The sequence below is a fragment of the Chlorocebus sabaeus genome, chromosome 10, assembly GCF_047675955.1.
Source record: "Chlorocebus sabaeus isolate Y175 chromosome 10, mChlSab1.0.hap1, whole genome shotgun sequence".
Classification (NCBI taxonomy): domain Eukaryota; kingdom Metazoa; phylum Chordata; class Mammalia; order Primates; family Cercopithecidae; genus Chlorocebus; species Chlorocebus sabaeus.
Window position 1 is genome coordinate 77,371,702 of NC_132913.1, and position 16,286 is coordinate 77,387,987.

Consider the following 16,286-nt stretch of genomic DNA (forward strand, 5'->3'; position numbering starts at 1 on the left):
CAATCCATTGTCCTTTAGAGGTAGAATTAACTCAGGAAAACTTCAAAATGCAATTTCTCCTCTCCCTCCTTCCCAAAATGGGAGCTCCAGTCTATTTATCATAGGCTTAAAATTTATCACAGAAAATAAAAATGAAGTTACAATTTGATTTCCTCATTTTTTCTATTGAAAAAAGGTACTAGGGGCCAGGCACGGTGGCTCACGTCTGTATCCCAGCACTTTGGGAGGCCGAGGCAGATTGGATCATTTGAGGTCAGAAGTTTGAGACCAGTTTGGCCAACATGGTGAAACACCATCTTTGCTAAAAGTACAGAAATTAGCTGGGTGTGGTGGCGTGAGACAGAGTGAGACCCTGTCTAAAAACAACAACAACAACAAACTAGACTCAAGGACTCCGTGTTAAAATTGTATAGATTGTCCGCTCCTCGATTATTACAATTCTTACATGTTTGTATTTTAATGTTTCTTTACTTGTCCTCTAATCCCTACCCTTCTACCCCCACAAATAGACTATGAGCTATTTGAGGGCAGAGAATATTTTGTTCTTTTTGGCTTTTCAGCTCTTGGTCCACCACCTGGCACATAATTAGATGGGGAGAACAGTGTTTTTGTTTGTTTGTTGAGATGGAGTCTCACTCTGTCACCCAGGCTGGAGTACGGTAGCATGATCTCGGCTCACTGCAACCTCTGCTTCCTGGGTTCAAGTGATTCTACTGCTCCAGCCTCCTGAGTAGCTGGGATTACAGGCATGCACCACCACGCCTTGCTAATTTTTTTGTATCTTTAGTAGAGACGGGGTTTCACCATGTTGGCTAGGCTGTTTTCGAACTCCTGGCCTCAAGTGATCCGCGCCCCTCAGCCTCCCAAAGTGCTGGGATTACAGACGTGAGCCACTGCACTCAACCACAACAGTATTTTTTGAGTAATTGAACCACTAAATGGACAAACATCTCCTTAAATACCAGAACTTTCCAATTTTTCAGTGAGGTGTAGTTAGTGTATTTATAGACTTTCTAAGTGAGAGTGTTTTTAGTTTGTTCTGACTGTGGTTCATAGCATTTCTATTGACTCCCCTCTTCCTGAAACTGGCAGGACAGGTTGGTATCACAGGTCCCTGTTTTCTTGACGCTGCAGTAGTTCTTCGGTGGAGCACTGAGCACTTTGGGTATCCCAGTGCAGCTTTTGCATTTAATGATCAGGGCTACCTAGATCTGTGGCTACCCACACCACGTGACTCTTAACAGGGACCATGTTAGGGAGTTGGCATGCTGGCTATGACACCACTACTTAAGATGACCAGATCCCTTCCCCAACATAGGTTCATATTAAGTTTAATGAGTCTCAAACGTAGCCAGAGTGTAGAAAAGAAGTCTCAAAAGGGGTGTGTGTGTGTGCATGCATGCATATGTGTATGTGTGTGTGTTTAAGGCAAAGACAGATCAATCTCCCAGGAGGGAGAAGTATGAACTGAGCATAATAATAATTTTCATTATATTTAATGACTAGTTTTCTGCATGATGTTTTCACTTACTTTAGAACAAGCACATGGTTTCCAGAGCAGCTGACAATATAGATTGAATTGGCAAAACATTTATCTTTAGTTTTAGAATTTTTTAAAGTGAATGTTTCCAGTAACCAACCACTCCCCAAGAGAAAATCCTACAATTGTCAGGATTTTGTTTTTAGGAAAATGGAACCAGTAGCCTCAATACAGAGGATGTTTTGGCAAATCAAAAAAACAATCTTTTTAGAATTAGGTTTTTAAATTTATAGTCTTAAAACCATTTTTAAAAATTTTAACTCTCTTTACTCCATTGGTGGTTTGAAGGTAGTTAATAGCCTTAGAAAAATTTAGTTCTTGCCGTATTTCCTTGGAATTGCCTAAAACATAGTTTTTCATAATTCACAGAGGATTGGCTTTCAGAGAGCCATTCCACTTCCAAATTCTTTTGTAAATTCTTAGAAAGACGTCTTTTAAAATATATTCATGTGTTCATTTATACATGTATTTGTTCATTAAACACTTATTGTGCACCTGGTTTATGATAGGTACTATGCCAGGAATTGGAGACAGAAAAAGATGATGCTGTTTTTGCCTAAGGGAAATAAAAAACTTTAGGGCTGTAGGATTTTAAAGTTGTTCTATCCACTCTATTCATAAAGAGATGGAGAAACTGAGGCCCAGAGAGAGGTTATGTGATTTAAATTAGAATTAAATGAAAAACAGTTTATTTAATTTGCAAAGGCAATTTGCATTGAAATACTTTTGAAGCACTAAGTACTTCTTTAACTTCTTTATGTTGAATTAAGAATTTTTTTAATGTTCTAAAATTAACAAATTAGGTCAGTGCTCAATTTCCTGGGTCAGTGCCACAGTGGTACCCTTTGTTCTTGGACCCTATCCATGGTTCTGGCTTGGCAACTGAAAGATTCAATGAGCTGTTTTTGGCAATTAGTATAGGAGTTTTAATGTCTACTGACTAAATGTACTTTTGATGCCCATTTGCTCAGGTATTGGGGTCAGTGTTTTGTTATATAACGTCATTATTTAGCTCAAATTTCAATATTTTAAATTATATATCTATATTCTTGAAATTTAACATTAAAAAGTCAGTAGTTTCTAGTTGTTTTAACCACAGAGAGTTACAAAGAGTTATATCTTTGACTTTCTAATTAGTTCAAAAATAGAAACAACCTTGACTTACAGTTTAAAAAAAAAAACCTTTCATTTAATTAGATTTAGCATGAACATTCTGGCCCCTGCTGGGAGCTCTAAGAACTACATCACTTCTGCTGTCAATTTTTCTAATAAGAACTTCAGTTTAAACCTTGAGTTCAATGTGATATATTTTCTCTTTCTCTCTTTTTTTTTTTTTTTTTTTTTTTTGGTAACCTACAGAATCTGGCTAAATAAAATATGTAAGACATTACTATGATTAAGACCCAAAATCTATGTTAAATATTGGATATTTTTAGATAACACAATGAACTTAAATCCCCAGTAATATAAGAAATTTTTCTGGAAACCTAATTTATTTTTTTTAAATCTCCATTCAAACTCAGAAGAGAAATCTGATGGGAAGAACTGGTAAAATTCAAATACTTGATAAAGTATGGTATAGTAAGGACCCTTAGAATTTCATCAAATACTTATGGATACCCACCGTTTGGTTGTGAGTAAGCATTGAATGTACAGTCATGCACCGCGTAATGATCTCAGCAGACCACATAGATGAGGGTGCCCGGAAGATTATAATGGAGCTGAAATATTCCTATGGCTTAGTGATGTCTTGATGATCCCAACCGAGCGTGGGCCTAAACTAATGTGTGTGTTTGTGTCTTAGTTTTTAACAAAAGCATTTAAAAACCTTTATAAAAATTTAAAAATTTTTAAAATAGAAAAAGCTTATAAAACAAGGATATAAAGAAAGTAGGCTGGACATGGTGGCTCACTCCTGTAATCCCAGTGCTTTGAGAGACCGAGGCAGGAGGATTGCTTGAGGCCAGGAGTTCAAGACCAGTTTGGGCAGTATAGTGAGACCCCATCTCTACAAAAAATAAAAGTGAAAAATTTAGCTTGGTGTGGTGCCACACACTTGTAGTTCTAGCTACTCATTTTTTATCTTTTATACCATATTTTTACTGTACCTTTTCTATGTTATATGTTTAGATATACAAATGCCATTGTGTTCCTATTGCCTGCAGTACAATATAGTATAGTAACATGCAGTAGAGGTTTGTAGCCAAGGAGCAATAGGCTATGCTATGTAGCCTAGCTATGCAGTAGATTATACCATCTAGGTTTGTATAAGTACATTCTATGATGTTCACACAACAATGAAAATGTTATGTTAAATATGATGTTCATACAACAATGAATTGTGTGCTTCATAAATATTAAATGTGAAAATGTGTCAATAATAATACCGGTAATATCTAACAATATTGACATCATTAATATTAATTTGTATTATAAATCTTCATAAAATTAAAAATTTCTAAATTAAACTTTTGTAAAATGAAGGATGGGTTTATAATGTACACAAGAGGGAGATGTAGAATGAAATGATTAGGAAACTAGAAAGAAAAAGTCAGAAAAGATACACCAGACAGATGCTAACAAAAGAAAACTGGAGTCATGATATTAGTCGCAGGTTTGAATTTAAGAGAGAAAGTGAAAAACAAGACAAGGAAATTTTATGATGGTAGAGGAAACACTCCACGGAGAAGATATACTTTTCATAAATCTTAAAGCATGGAATGATATCATAATAAAAATACATTAAAACATGCAGAACTGCAAGAAGAAAGGGTAAGAAAAAAAGCAGTAGTAGCAATGCAGCCATAAAAAAGAATGAAATCATATTCTTTGCAGCAGTATGGATGCAGCTGGAGGCCATTATCCTAAGCTAATTAATGCAAGAACAGAAAAACAAACACTGCATGTTCTTACTTATAAGTGAGAGCTAAACGTTGGGAAGTCATGAGCATAAAGATAGCAAAATAGACACTGGAGAGTACTGGAGGGAGGGAGCTGGGGAAAGGGGAACCAGGGTTGAAAAACTAACTGTAGGGTACTAAGCTCACTACCTGGGTAATGGGACCAATCATACGCCAAAACTTCAGCATCACACAATATACCCAGGTAACAAGCCTGTACCTCCTGAATCTAAAATAAAAGTTGAAATAAAAAAAAAAAATAGTAGTAGCAGACTGTAATTCGCTTCATGGATCAAACAGTTGAAAGTTAGTAAGGATATAAAGTATTTGAACAATTAAGTCAATGACGTTGATGAAAAAAGTTTGTATTGAATGCTATATCCTGACAACCAAAAATCAATCTTATTTTTTAAAGCCCATGAAACATTTACTAAATTGGCGAATGTTGTAATAAATTTCCCAAATTAGAAATAATCCAGACCATATTCTCTGATCACAGTATAATTAAACAAAAATGAATAGTCAAAACGAAAAATCAACATCTCTTCTACTACTTGGAAATATAAAAATTGTTTAAAACCATCTTTGGTACAAAGAGGAAACAAAACTGGTATCGCAGAATGTGTACAAAATAACAGCTAAAACATTACATACCAAAATATAGGAGACAACAGCTGTGTTTAGCGGATATTCATAGCTTCAAATATGTATTGCTAAACAAAAAAGTATGAAAATCACACATTCTTTAACTTAAAAAGTTAGAAAACAAACCATAAAGTAGACTACAAATTAAAGTGAAAGCTAAAACAAAACTAAAAAGATAAAATCATAAATTGAGTCAGAAACAGCAAAGTAATCAAATTGATAATATAAATTTATAACTTTTTTGAAGAGAAAAAACACACTAGCTTAATTTATCAATATAAAGAATGTACAAATACTATAAATTAGGAGGGAGACAGATAAATGGTTTACAGACAGAGAATTAAAAGAGTATACTGCAAAAGTATTATGGAAATAAATTTGAAGACCTGGAAGACCTGTATGAAATGAACACATGTAGATTTTCCAGAAAAAAACACAACCGGGAAGAAAGTGGAATACTCTGAAAAGTGCCAGTCTATAGATGATTCTTCCAAACCCTCAATGGACAGGTAAAGTAGAACAGTATTTTTCAAAATACTGTTTAGATATCAGCATTTTTTACAAAATAGAGTAAGAATAGAATAGTGTACGTACTCAGAGTAAAGTGCAAATAGAATTATGGGAAACTTTTATCAGTGTATATAACAGGTCTCCTTTTGAAGTTGTGTTACTTACTGTGGGTTGCAATCAAAATATTAATACTCTAAAAGCTACCCTTCTAGAATTAAAATAATTAATAAAAATATAGAAATAAATTTGAAGGCCTGTATGAAGCCCAGAAAAAAATTTTAGCTACCGTACTGAGTCCTCCTATTCAAGAAAAGGGTGTGTCTTTCCATTTATTATTTGAGATTTAATATTTTCTTTATGTTATAGGACCAGTGGTTCTTTACCCTGGTCATACATTACAATCACTTAGTTTAAAAAAACTGCAGATATCAGCCGGGTGTGGTGGCTCACGCCTTTAATCGCAGCACTTTGGGAGGCCAAGGTGGTGGATCACCTGAGGTCAGGAGTTCGAGACCAGCCTGGCTAACATGGTGAAACCCCACCTCTACTAAAAATACAAAAATTAGCCGGGTGTGATGGTGCATGCCTGTAGTCCCAGCTATTCAGGAGGCTGAATCGCTTGAACCTGGGAGGCGGAGGTTGCAGTGAGCCAAGATTGTGCCACTGCACTTCAGCCTGGGTGACAGAGTGAGACTCTGTCTCAGAAAAAAAAAATTGCAGAATATCTAGGCTCCATCACCAAAGATTTAATTAGTCTGGTGTGGAGCACAGGCATTGAGTATTAAGAGCTTAACCCCAAATAAACCAAACCAAATTTAAAATGCCTTTCTCTTTATTTTATAAATGCAATGTACTTTCCAATTCAAATACTGATACTTTTTAAAATATAAATATTTCAGAATAGCTAGGTAAATTTTTATAAGGAAAAGAAATGAGAGGGGACTATCACTAATGGATATGAAAACACTTTAAGGTGTAATAATTTAAAATGCACAGTTCTGAAGAATTTAAAAATAGAGAAAAGGCCGGGTGTGGTAGCTTTATGCCTGTAATCCCAGCACTTTGGGAGGCTGAGGTGGGTGAACCATGAGGTCAAGAGATCAAGACCATCCTGGCCAACATAGTGAAACCCTGTTTCTACTAAAAATACAAAAATTAGCTGGGCGTGGTGGCGTGTGCCTCTAGTCCCAGCTGCTCAGGAGGCTGAGGCAGGAGAATCACTTGAACCCGGGAGGTGGAGGTTACAGTGAGCCAAGATCATGCCACTATACTCCAGCCTGGCAACAGAGCAAGACTCTGTCTCAAAAAAAAGAAAAAAAAAAAAAGAAAAAGAAAAAATAGATCAAATCATGTAGGAAAACTACAGAAGAGATAAAAGTGTCATTTTAAGTTAGGCCATTAAGTAGATGGACTATATAATAAATGGTATTGGGACAGAAAACTAGCCATGTAGATCCCTGACTACTAAGCCATAAGCTCCATGAAAGCAAGGACAATTTTTTATTTATCAAAATTTAAATCTCAAAAATGAAACCAGAAAAGTATGAGAAGAAAATGTGAGTATTATGCAGGATAATGTAAATGTTGGTGTCAAACATTCTGAGCATGTAAATTTGTTTGAGCTTCTTTGCCATGATGAAATTTAAAATTAGCTAGGCATGTTTACCAATCTTTTCTACTATAGCTTGGTAAATGTATTTAGATAAAAAAAATTTAAATTCCAACATGGCAAAGAAAACTTCAAAGTCATACACAATACAAGATATTTCCTAATTTTTCTTGTGATTATTTTTTGACCATACTTATTTAGAAGTATGATTAATTTCCAAATATTCAGGTATTTTCCAGATATATTTTTGTTACTGGTTTCTAACTTCTGTTGTAATCAGAGAATGCAGTAGGTATTATTGAAATCATTTTACATTTATTAAAAATGGTTTTATGACCCATCTTATGTTCTATCTTGGTGAATGTTTCATGAACACTTGAAAATAATTTGTGTTCAGTTGTTATTGCATGTATGATTCTTTAAATGTCAAGTCAGGTTTGTTTAAGTTCTATATAGCCTTTCTTATTTTCTATCTACTTGTTCTATCAGTTACTAAGTGAGGAGTGTTAAAGTATCCAACTATAATGATTAATCTGACTACTTCTCTTTTCATTTGTCAGTTTTTAGATGTATTTTAAAGCTCTGTAAGTAAATGCATACATATTTAGGATTATTATGTTTTCATGATAAATTAAATCAACTCTAATCATTATAAAATCATCTTCTTTATCTCTGGCAATATCCCTTGTCCTGAAATCAGCTTTGTGTGACATTAATATAGCCACCCAGCTTTCTTAGGATTCGTGTTTTTATGTTGCATTTTTTCTCATCCATTCACTTTCAGCCTATCTGTGTCTTTATTTTTCCAGTGTTTTTTTTTGGTAGACCACATGTAGTTGGGTGTTGTTTTTTATTCAGTCTTATAACTTCTGCCTTTTGATTGGAGTGTTTAGATTATTTACATTTAATGTAATTTTCAATATGATTTGGTTTAAGTTTAGGGTTCCATCTCTTCTTTGTTCCATTTTTCTTTTTCTGTCTTCTTTCAGATTATTTTTTAGTGTTTCATTTCATCTCCACTATTGATTTACTCACTATGCCTGTTTTTATGTAGATACTTTTTAATTATCATAGTCTACATTCAAATGATATTTTACTGCTTTATGTATGATTGCTGTCATACATTTTACCTTCACCTATGTTATAAATTCCCTGATACATTGTTGTTATTCTTGCCTTAAACAATTTTCTATAAAAAGCTTTAAGTATTTTTGCATATACCTATATTTCCCAGTGCTCTTCATTTCCTGTGTAGATAAGTGTTTCAACATTAGCACTTTGACATTTTGGGCTGGATTATTCTTTATTGTGGGGAGGTATGCTGTGTATTGTAAGGTGTTTAGCAGCATTCCTGGCTCAAGTTATTGGATGCCAGCAACAACCCTCCTCATTTCATACACATTAAAAATGCCTTCAAACATTGCCAGATGTTTTCTGGGGGGCAAGTTCTCCCCAGTGGAGAACTACTGTTGAAGATTGAAGTGTCTATATGATAACATTTTCCTTAAGCCTGAAAGAAATCGTTTAGCATTTCTTTTACTTCACGATTTTTGGAAACAAATCCTCTCAGCTTTCGTTTGTTTGAAGAAGACATTATTTTAATCTTATTTTGAGACATTTCACTGGATATAGAATTCTATATTGCCAACATTTTTCTTTAAACACTTTAAAGATGTTATTTATATTTCAGATTGCATTGTTTTGACAGGAAATCAATATTACTTATCATTGTTCCTGTATGTAGTGTGTCTTACTCTTTGGCTACTTTTAAGATTCTCTGTTTATCAGTAATTCTCAGCAGTAGTATTTTATATGCTTTGATGTGATTTTCTCTATGTTAATACTGCTTTGGATTCATTGAGCTTTCTGGATTTGGAAGTTTTAGTTTTCATTAAATTTGGAAAAAACTCAGCCATTATTTATTCATATATTTTTATCCCCTCATCATTTTCTGGGACTGTAATGACACATCTATTAATTAGACAACTTAATGTCCTACAAGTCACAGAGGCTATGTTAATATTACTGCTCAGTCTCTTTTTCTCTCTGTACTTCAGTTTTGATAGCTTCTATTGCTATTTCTTCTGGTACAACTGATTTTTTTTCCTGCAGTATCTAATTGTCTATTAATCTAACCAAGTGAATTTTCATTTCAGATATTATATTTCATCTCCAGACAATTCATTTTATGTCTTCTATTTTTCCTTATTATGCTCATATTTTCCTTTAAAACCTTGAGCATATTTATAGTGGCTCTTTTAAAGTTCTTCTCTGCAAATTCCATTATCTATTTCTTTTTTTTTTTTTCAATTGAGACAGAGTCTCACTCTGGAGTGCAGTAGCATGATCTTGGCTCACTGCAACCTCTGCCTCTTGAGTTCAAGTGATTTTTTTATATTTTTATTTAGAGACAGGGTTTCGCCATGTTGGCTAGGCTAGTCTTGAACTCCTGGCCTCAAGCAGTCCACCCGCCTCAGCCTCCCGAAGTGCTGGGATTACAGGCATTAACCACCATGCCCAGTCATTATCTATGTCTTATTTATTTATTCGTCTATTTCTATTGACTGTTTTTCCCCTTAGTATGAGTCACATTTTTTTTCTCATTTGTATGTCTAGTAATTTTTTATTGAGTGCAGGGAATTGTAAATATTATATTGTAGAATAGCTGAAGTTTGTTGTCTTCCTTTGAAGAGTGATGAAGTTGGTTTAGACAAGGAGTCAAGTTACTTGTAGATCAAGTTAATGTTTCAAAGCCTGACTTTTAAGTTTACTAGGGTTGGTCTACAGTAGCCTTTATTCTAGGACTAGTTTAGTCTGATTACTAATGCATGACCTTTCTAGGGTTTTTTAATGCCCTGGGCATTCACTAGTCTTCCTACTCTGGCTACTGAGATTTTAGAGCCCATTGTGAACTCAAGTAAGTGTTCAGCTATTGTTCTTAAGGAGTTCTTTGCCTGTCTCATGAAGTTTCTTTCATTCCGTTCATTTACAGCCTATTTCAGATTCAAGGGGACCTCTACAGCCTTTCATTGCATAGCTCCCTCCTCTCTGGCCCTTTACCCCACAATACCTAGTTTCCTCAGTGTTTCCAATTACTGATCTGTTTCCTTGACTTAGCAAATGGCTTTTCTCTTAGTTTTCTCCTCCCTTCACTGTGATCCAAAATCTGCCTCTAGGACAATTCTGTGCATCACATCATTTGTTTCCCTTCTCTTAGGAATTACACTCTTATGCTGCCAGTGTCCAATTTCTGAAAAGTTGTTTCTTATATTTTACCCTATGTTCTAATTGTTTACAGCAGGAAGATAAATAAACTACCTGGTTATTAAATGTGACCTGAAATAGAAGTCCTAGAAAACAAACATAGCAGAAGGGTGTAAATGAAGCACTTATGATAGGGTAAAAAAAAGGCTTTCTTCTTACCTTTAGCCCAGAACTCTTAAAAATAAGAAGGTTAACAACCCAATGGAAAAATGGCAAAAAGAAATACATATATATATATATACACACACACACACACACATATATATATCTGATAAACCTCTGAAAAGATGTTCAACCTCACTCATAGTTAAATAAGAACAAAATTAAAAGATCAGTGAAATACCATTTCTCATTCAAAGTGAGGACAAGCATGAGAAAATATCCCCTTTTTTCCCTCTTGGTGGGAGTATAAGTTTTACTTTTTATCCATTTTGCAGGACAATCTGGCCCTATCTTTTAAATTTTTAAATATGCCGTTGCATTTGACTCAGCAATTCTATCTTTTAGGATTGTACCCTCTGATGAACTTGCATAAACTCTCAAAGATATTTGTAAAGCATGTAATGTTTTAGGTTGGGAACAAAATACATGTACAACTATTAGAAATTAAATAAGTTACAGTATCTCCAGCTGAATCTATATGTACTGACATAGAAAGGTGAATATCAAATACAAGTAGAAAGGAAAATTTTAGAACAGAATCTATTTTATAACTGTGAAAAAAACATTTCATGTATTATATGTATGCTTTTTCCATAGATTTTCATCCGACTCTCTGACTTTTAACATTAATTGTTTGCTAATCTGCTCCAGACTCATATTCAACAGTCTATTTTACACCCCTTTTGGATAGTTAATAGGAATTTTCAACTTAACATGTACAAGGCAGAACTCGTGATTTATCAAAACTACCCTCCCCACGCAATCTTCTCTATTTCAGTAAATGGTGCCACAGTTCAACCAGTTGCTTGCTCATGTCAAACACCTAAGAGTTAAGAAATTTTTCTCACTAAGCTTCCTGCTCCACACCATTTAGTGGAAACAAAGGAATCAGAAAGCCAGAAGGTTAATAAAGTGTGGTCTAGTGTGGGCCACCGAACCCACAAGTACCGTAACTACCACTTTTTAGCTGGCAGTGAATTAGTCACAGTATCAGGCACTTCATATACATTATCTCATTTTATCTTCACAAAACTCTGTGAGTGTTCTTTCTCCATTTTATATTTGAGTTAACAATTTTGGGCTGGGCACAGTGGCTCACCCCTGTAATCCCAGCACTGTGGGAGGCTGAGGCGGGTGGATCACCTGAAGTCAGGTGTTTGAGAACAGCCTGGCCAACATGGCGAAAGCCTGTCTCTACTAAAAATACAAAAATTAGCTGCATGTGGTGATGCATACCTGTAATCCCAGCTACTCAGGAGGCTGAGGTAGGAGAATTGCTTGAACCCAGGAGGCAGAGGTTGCAGTGAACTGAGATTGGGCCACTCTACTCCAGCCTGCGAGACAGAGCAAGACTCCCAAAAAAAAAGGGGATTTTGGACAATAATGCTTTAGTGAAAAATGAGGGGTGTGTGTGTCAGAAAGAGAGAAGGAGAGAGAGAGAGAGAGAGAGATACAAATCTTCTCATCCTTCTTTTTCTTGTTGCAGCCTATTGGAACTGCCAGCTGAAGGTGACCAGGTGAAACAGATATCCTGAGCACACCTATTTGATTCCAAGGTTGGTGCTAGCAGAAATATATTATGTATTTCTTGTGAGGTGTTGATTCTCACAGCTGGTCTGTGCAGATATTATAGAATTCATTCTTCCTCGGTTATGTAGAAACTCCCTTTCTTTCTCAGTTATATAAAAATTAGCTGGCTTTATGTCTAGAAGGATGTAGTTTTTTAAATAAATATATTCAGTGTGACAGCTAGCAAAATTGCAAGAGTATTTTACAAATTAATTTCATCATGTTTGTGCCATTCACACAAAAAAATTAATGAAGACACAGTGCCCCTGATGACCTCATATTCCAGTGGGGGAGACAGACTTGTAAACAGATCTGTTAACATAGAAGGTGGTAAGCGCTCTTCTAAAGATTGAGCAAAGAGCTGTCACTGCAAAAGCACAGAGGACTTTGCTGGAGGGAATCAAGGTTTAACAGAATAGGTGACATTTGAGCTGGATCTTGAAGGATGGGCAGGAGTTTGCCAGGTGAATGAGGTGATCTCTATATAAAGTGCCTAGTAAAGGGTCAGGCACTTGGTAAGACCCAATAAATGTTCACATCTAGTTCCAGCTAAAGAAGTGTTCCAGGCAGAGGACACGGGTCAGTTCAATTCAAGGGCCATTTATTGAGTACTTTGTATGTGTCAGGCATTGGTCCAGGTTCTTTGGCCTTATATGCCAAGCACATCTTGTGAAGACAGAGAATTATACAAGGGTCTGGTGTGAGCCATATCCAGATCAACTATTTATAGATTTTGTTGTCAGAATGGAGCAGGGATGTTTTAACACTGCTGACACTATGTGTCTTGATTACAAACCCCTACTATAGCATTGAAGCACTGAGATGTAAGTAGCTAATGACTGTACAAGATTCCATTTCACGAAGGCAGTGATGACAATCTAGCCTGGCTTCCCCTGTGTTCTGGGTCACTTTGATCTTCACTAGGGGATCGGGTCCAAGCAACAGCTCTGCCTAACAACACAGATCAACACAGATGTAAAGGAAACTAAAACTATTTTACTCCAAAATATACTTTATAAAACATATTTTAAGATGGATATTGAGAGAGTCTGCAGAAAGGAATGGCCCTGCAAGGTTGTCTTTTGTGGAGGAGATTTGTATTTGTAAAGAAAATGTGCATCAGTGAAATCAACAGCCATGCTTTCTCTGAGCCCATCCCCGTTCCCCCATTCCCTGACATCTCCCTATTCCCTGACACCTCCCTCTCTGGATCTAGGAAAGATTAACTCAACCACAAGCTACCATCTGTTTTTTCTGAGGGCATCCCTGACATTATCTGAGATATTTTCATCTGCATTACAAGACCTCCTTTAACCCATGCCTTTCTTCTTCTCTCCCTCCCATACCCTGTGACTCTATGTCCCCCAGAGCCCAGAGGAACTTAGTTCCAGGGAATTGTTTTTTGGGCTCATTCTTTTCCCCTGAAAATAATTTACTCCTAACCCCCATCTTACCTCTCCCCAATGAAGCAAATATTTAAGCATTAACCATCTTGCCTTTCTTTGAGTTTTTCATATTGTATATGACTCCTGTGCACACATGTGCATGTTAGTCAATTTGTATGCGTTTTTTCTGTTACTCTATTAGTTTGTTTTAAAGACTTAAATTATTAGACCCTTTGGAGGGAAAATTTAAACTCCCCTATAGATGGAAGGGTGAGATGCCTGCATTTCCCTTCCAACTCACTAACTCAGCGGGTTCCACTTGCCCTCTCCTCAGTAAGTCCCTTCATTATATCCAGCCACCAAATCTTGAAGCTTTATTCTATGGTATAGTAGGTAAGAAATAAAAATGAAATCCTAAGCACCCGCCACTCCACAACTGACTCAACGAAACTACCTCTTGGCCAAGGGGACCCCAGAGAAACTTTGAAAACTGAGTTCCCAACCATGATGGGATGGGCTTTCTCCCCTAGGGGCTAAACAGAAACCAGCCCTTTCTGAAGACACTGATACAGCTATCCACCTGACATTGCCCCTCCTTTTTACCTGACATTGCCCCTCCTTTTTACCTGATAAGAGACCACTGACTATGGAGTGGTTCTGGCCAGTCTATGGAGTATGCACAGTGAGGGTTTTTGTGCCCTCTACTTTACCTTTTGATGCAAGAGGGCTGAAAACTCCAACCTTGGATCATGTGAGCATGCGTATGTTTCTCCTTTCATAAATATTCATGACCTTTCCTATAGCTTATTAAATATGCACATTTGGCCACTCCATTCAGCATAAATTCCTGTCTTACTCTTCTGACCCTTGAAGTATCTGTTTCTGACTTCTGGCCAGAGGCTATGCTTCCCAGCCTGTCAGGATGGCCACCTGCAGGCTACAAAGCTTTATGTGAAATAAAGCTCTCCTTTCCAAATTTCTGAATTTAATCATTCTTCAGTTGATATAGTTAATAGTATAGAATAAATAGAATGTATTCTGTTATATACATTTATTACACTAAACACAGAACCTACATATGCCCATCTAATGTAGATTAACACAGAACCACCATATGCTACATCTAAAAGAGAACATTTCTAAATGTAAGGAATATTCTGTGACTGTTTTCAAGGGCAGTTTTACTAGTACAGCTGGGTTGCAAACAATAGAAGTAATGTGCTAGATGTTTTACAAATGTTATTTCATTTAATTCTCATAGCAATTCTTTAAAATAGGAATTATTCTAACCATTATACAAATTAGGAAGCTAAGGCACGGAGAACATTTAACTTATCAGAGTAAAATGGTAGAAATGGGATTTGAAGCCACGTATATCCAATTCTAAACCCACTTTCTCTCCACTATAGCAGTTTTCCAGTATTAATGCTACCATTTATTGTGTTTCTACTATATTCCAAACGCAATGTGAGATGCTTAAATACATTCTCCCTGATCCTTATAAAACTTAACACTTTTTTTTTTAATTGACAAGTAAAAATTATATATATTTATGGCGGACAACATGATGTTCTGATATATGTATACATTGTGGAATGGCTAAACCAGGCTATTTAACATATGTATTATCTCACATATTTATTTTTTGTATGTGGTGAGAACACTTAAAATCTACTCTCTTGGCAGGGTGTGGTAGCACACGCCTGGAATCCCAGCACTTTGGGACGCCAAGGCGGGAAGATTGCTTGAGCTCAGGAGTTTGAGACCAGCCTGGGCAATATGGCAAAACCCTGTCTCTACTAAAAATAAAAAAATTAGCCAGGTGTGGTGGTGTGCACCTGTAGTCCCAACTACTTGGGAGGCTGATGTGGGAGGATTGATGCCTGGGAGGTGGAGGCTGCAGTGAGTCAAGATCACACTGCACTCCAAGCTGGGTGACAGAGCCTGTCTCAAAATAAAATTTAAAAAATCTACTCTCTTGTCAACCTAAAGGAAGAAGCTGAGGCACTAAATTTAATTTTAATGAGTTTACTTGAGCCAAGGTGAGGACAGCTGCCAAGAAGACTCAGACCTGATAACCTTACATAAGAGTTCCATTTGACCTTTGTAAAAAGTAGGTTTTTAAAGGCAAAAAAGGGAGACCGTGGGCTAATACCAAGTTGTTTTTCAGGAATTCTCATTGGTTTACAGAAATGACATTGATTAGTGATTAGCTATACATTGTTGAACTCTAGAGCATGAGTTATAGTGTCCATCATGCAACACTGTTAGGTTAATTACAGCTATTTGCAGTGACAGTCAGTCTAGAGTCCACGTAGCAAGCAGCTTCAAGAGGTGATGAACTCAAGCAGGGAAAGTGGGGTGTCACTGCTGCCTTACTTCCATGCCTCTTTGGGCCTGATAATGTGAGGAGACTCACATTCCTCTGAGAAGGTTTCTTTGCTTTCTCACTCTTAAAGCAATTAAGTACCTTGCTTGTTGAAGTCACACAGCCAGCAAGTTATGGATCTTGACTTCGAGCCTAGGTCTGAGACTCTGAAGTCTATTTTCTTTATAATATATTATACCAAAACTTCTCAACCTTGGGCATACATCGAGTCAAATGGGTAAATTTGCACAAAGCCCTACCCCCAGAGAGTCTAATTTAATTGGTCTGGAGTAGAGCTCAGGTTTTTTCTTTGTTTTTTTTTTTTGTTGTTGTT

At 36.2% G+C, this 16,286-nt stretch overlaps 1 protein-coding gene across 2 annotated transcripts in view; it reads left to right on the top strand.

Annotated features, from left to right (window-relative positions):
- C10H2orf88 (chromosome 10 C2orf88 homolog) overlaps positions 1–16,286 on the top strand; it is a 139,341-nt gene that overhangs the window by 1,846 nt on the left and 121,209 nt on the right. The window contains exon 2 of one of the 2 annotated variants that reach the window (XM_073019876.1): positions 12,117–12,186. The gene's annotated coding sequence lies outside the window, so the exon portion shown is untranslated. Of the gene's footprint in view, positions 1–11,929; positions 12,187–16,286 lie in introns of those variants that run through there. The other variant, XM_073019877.1, reaches the window with a different exon arrangement.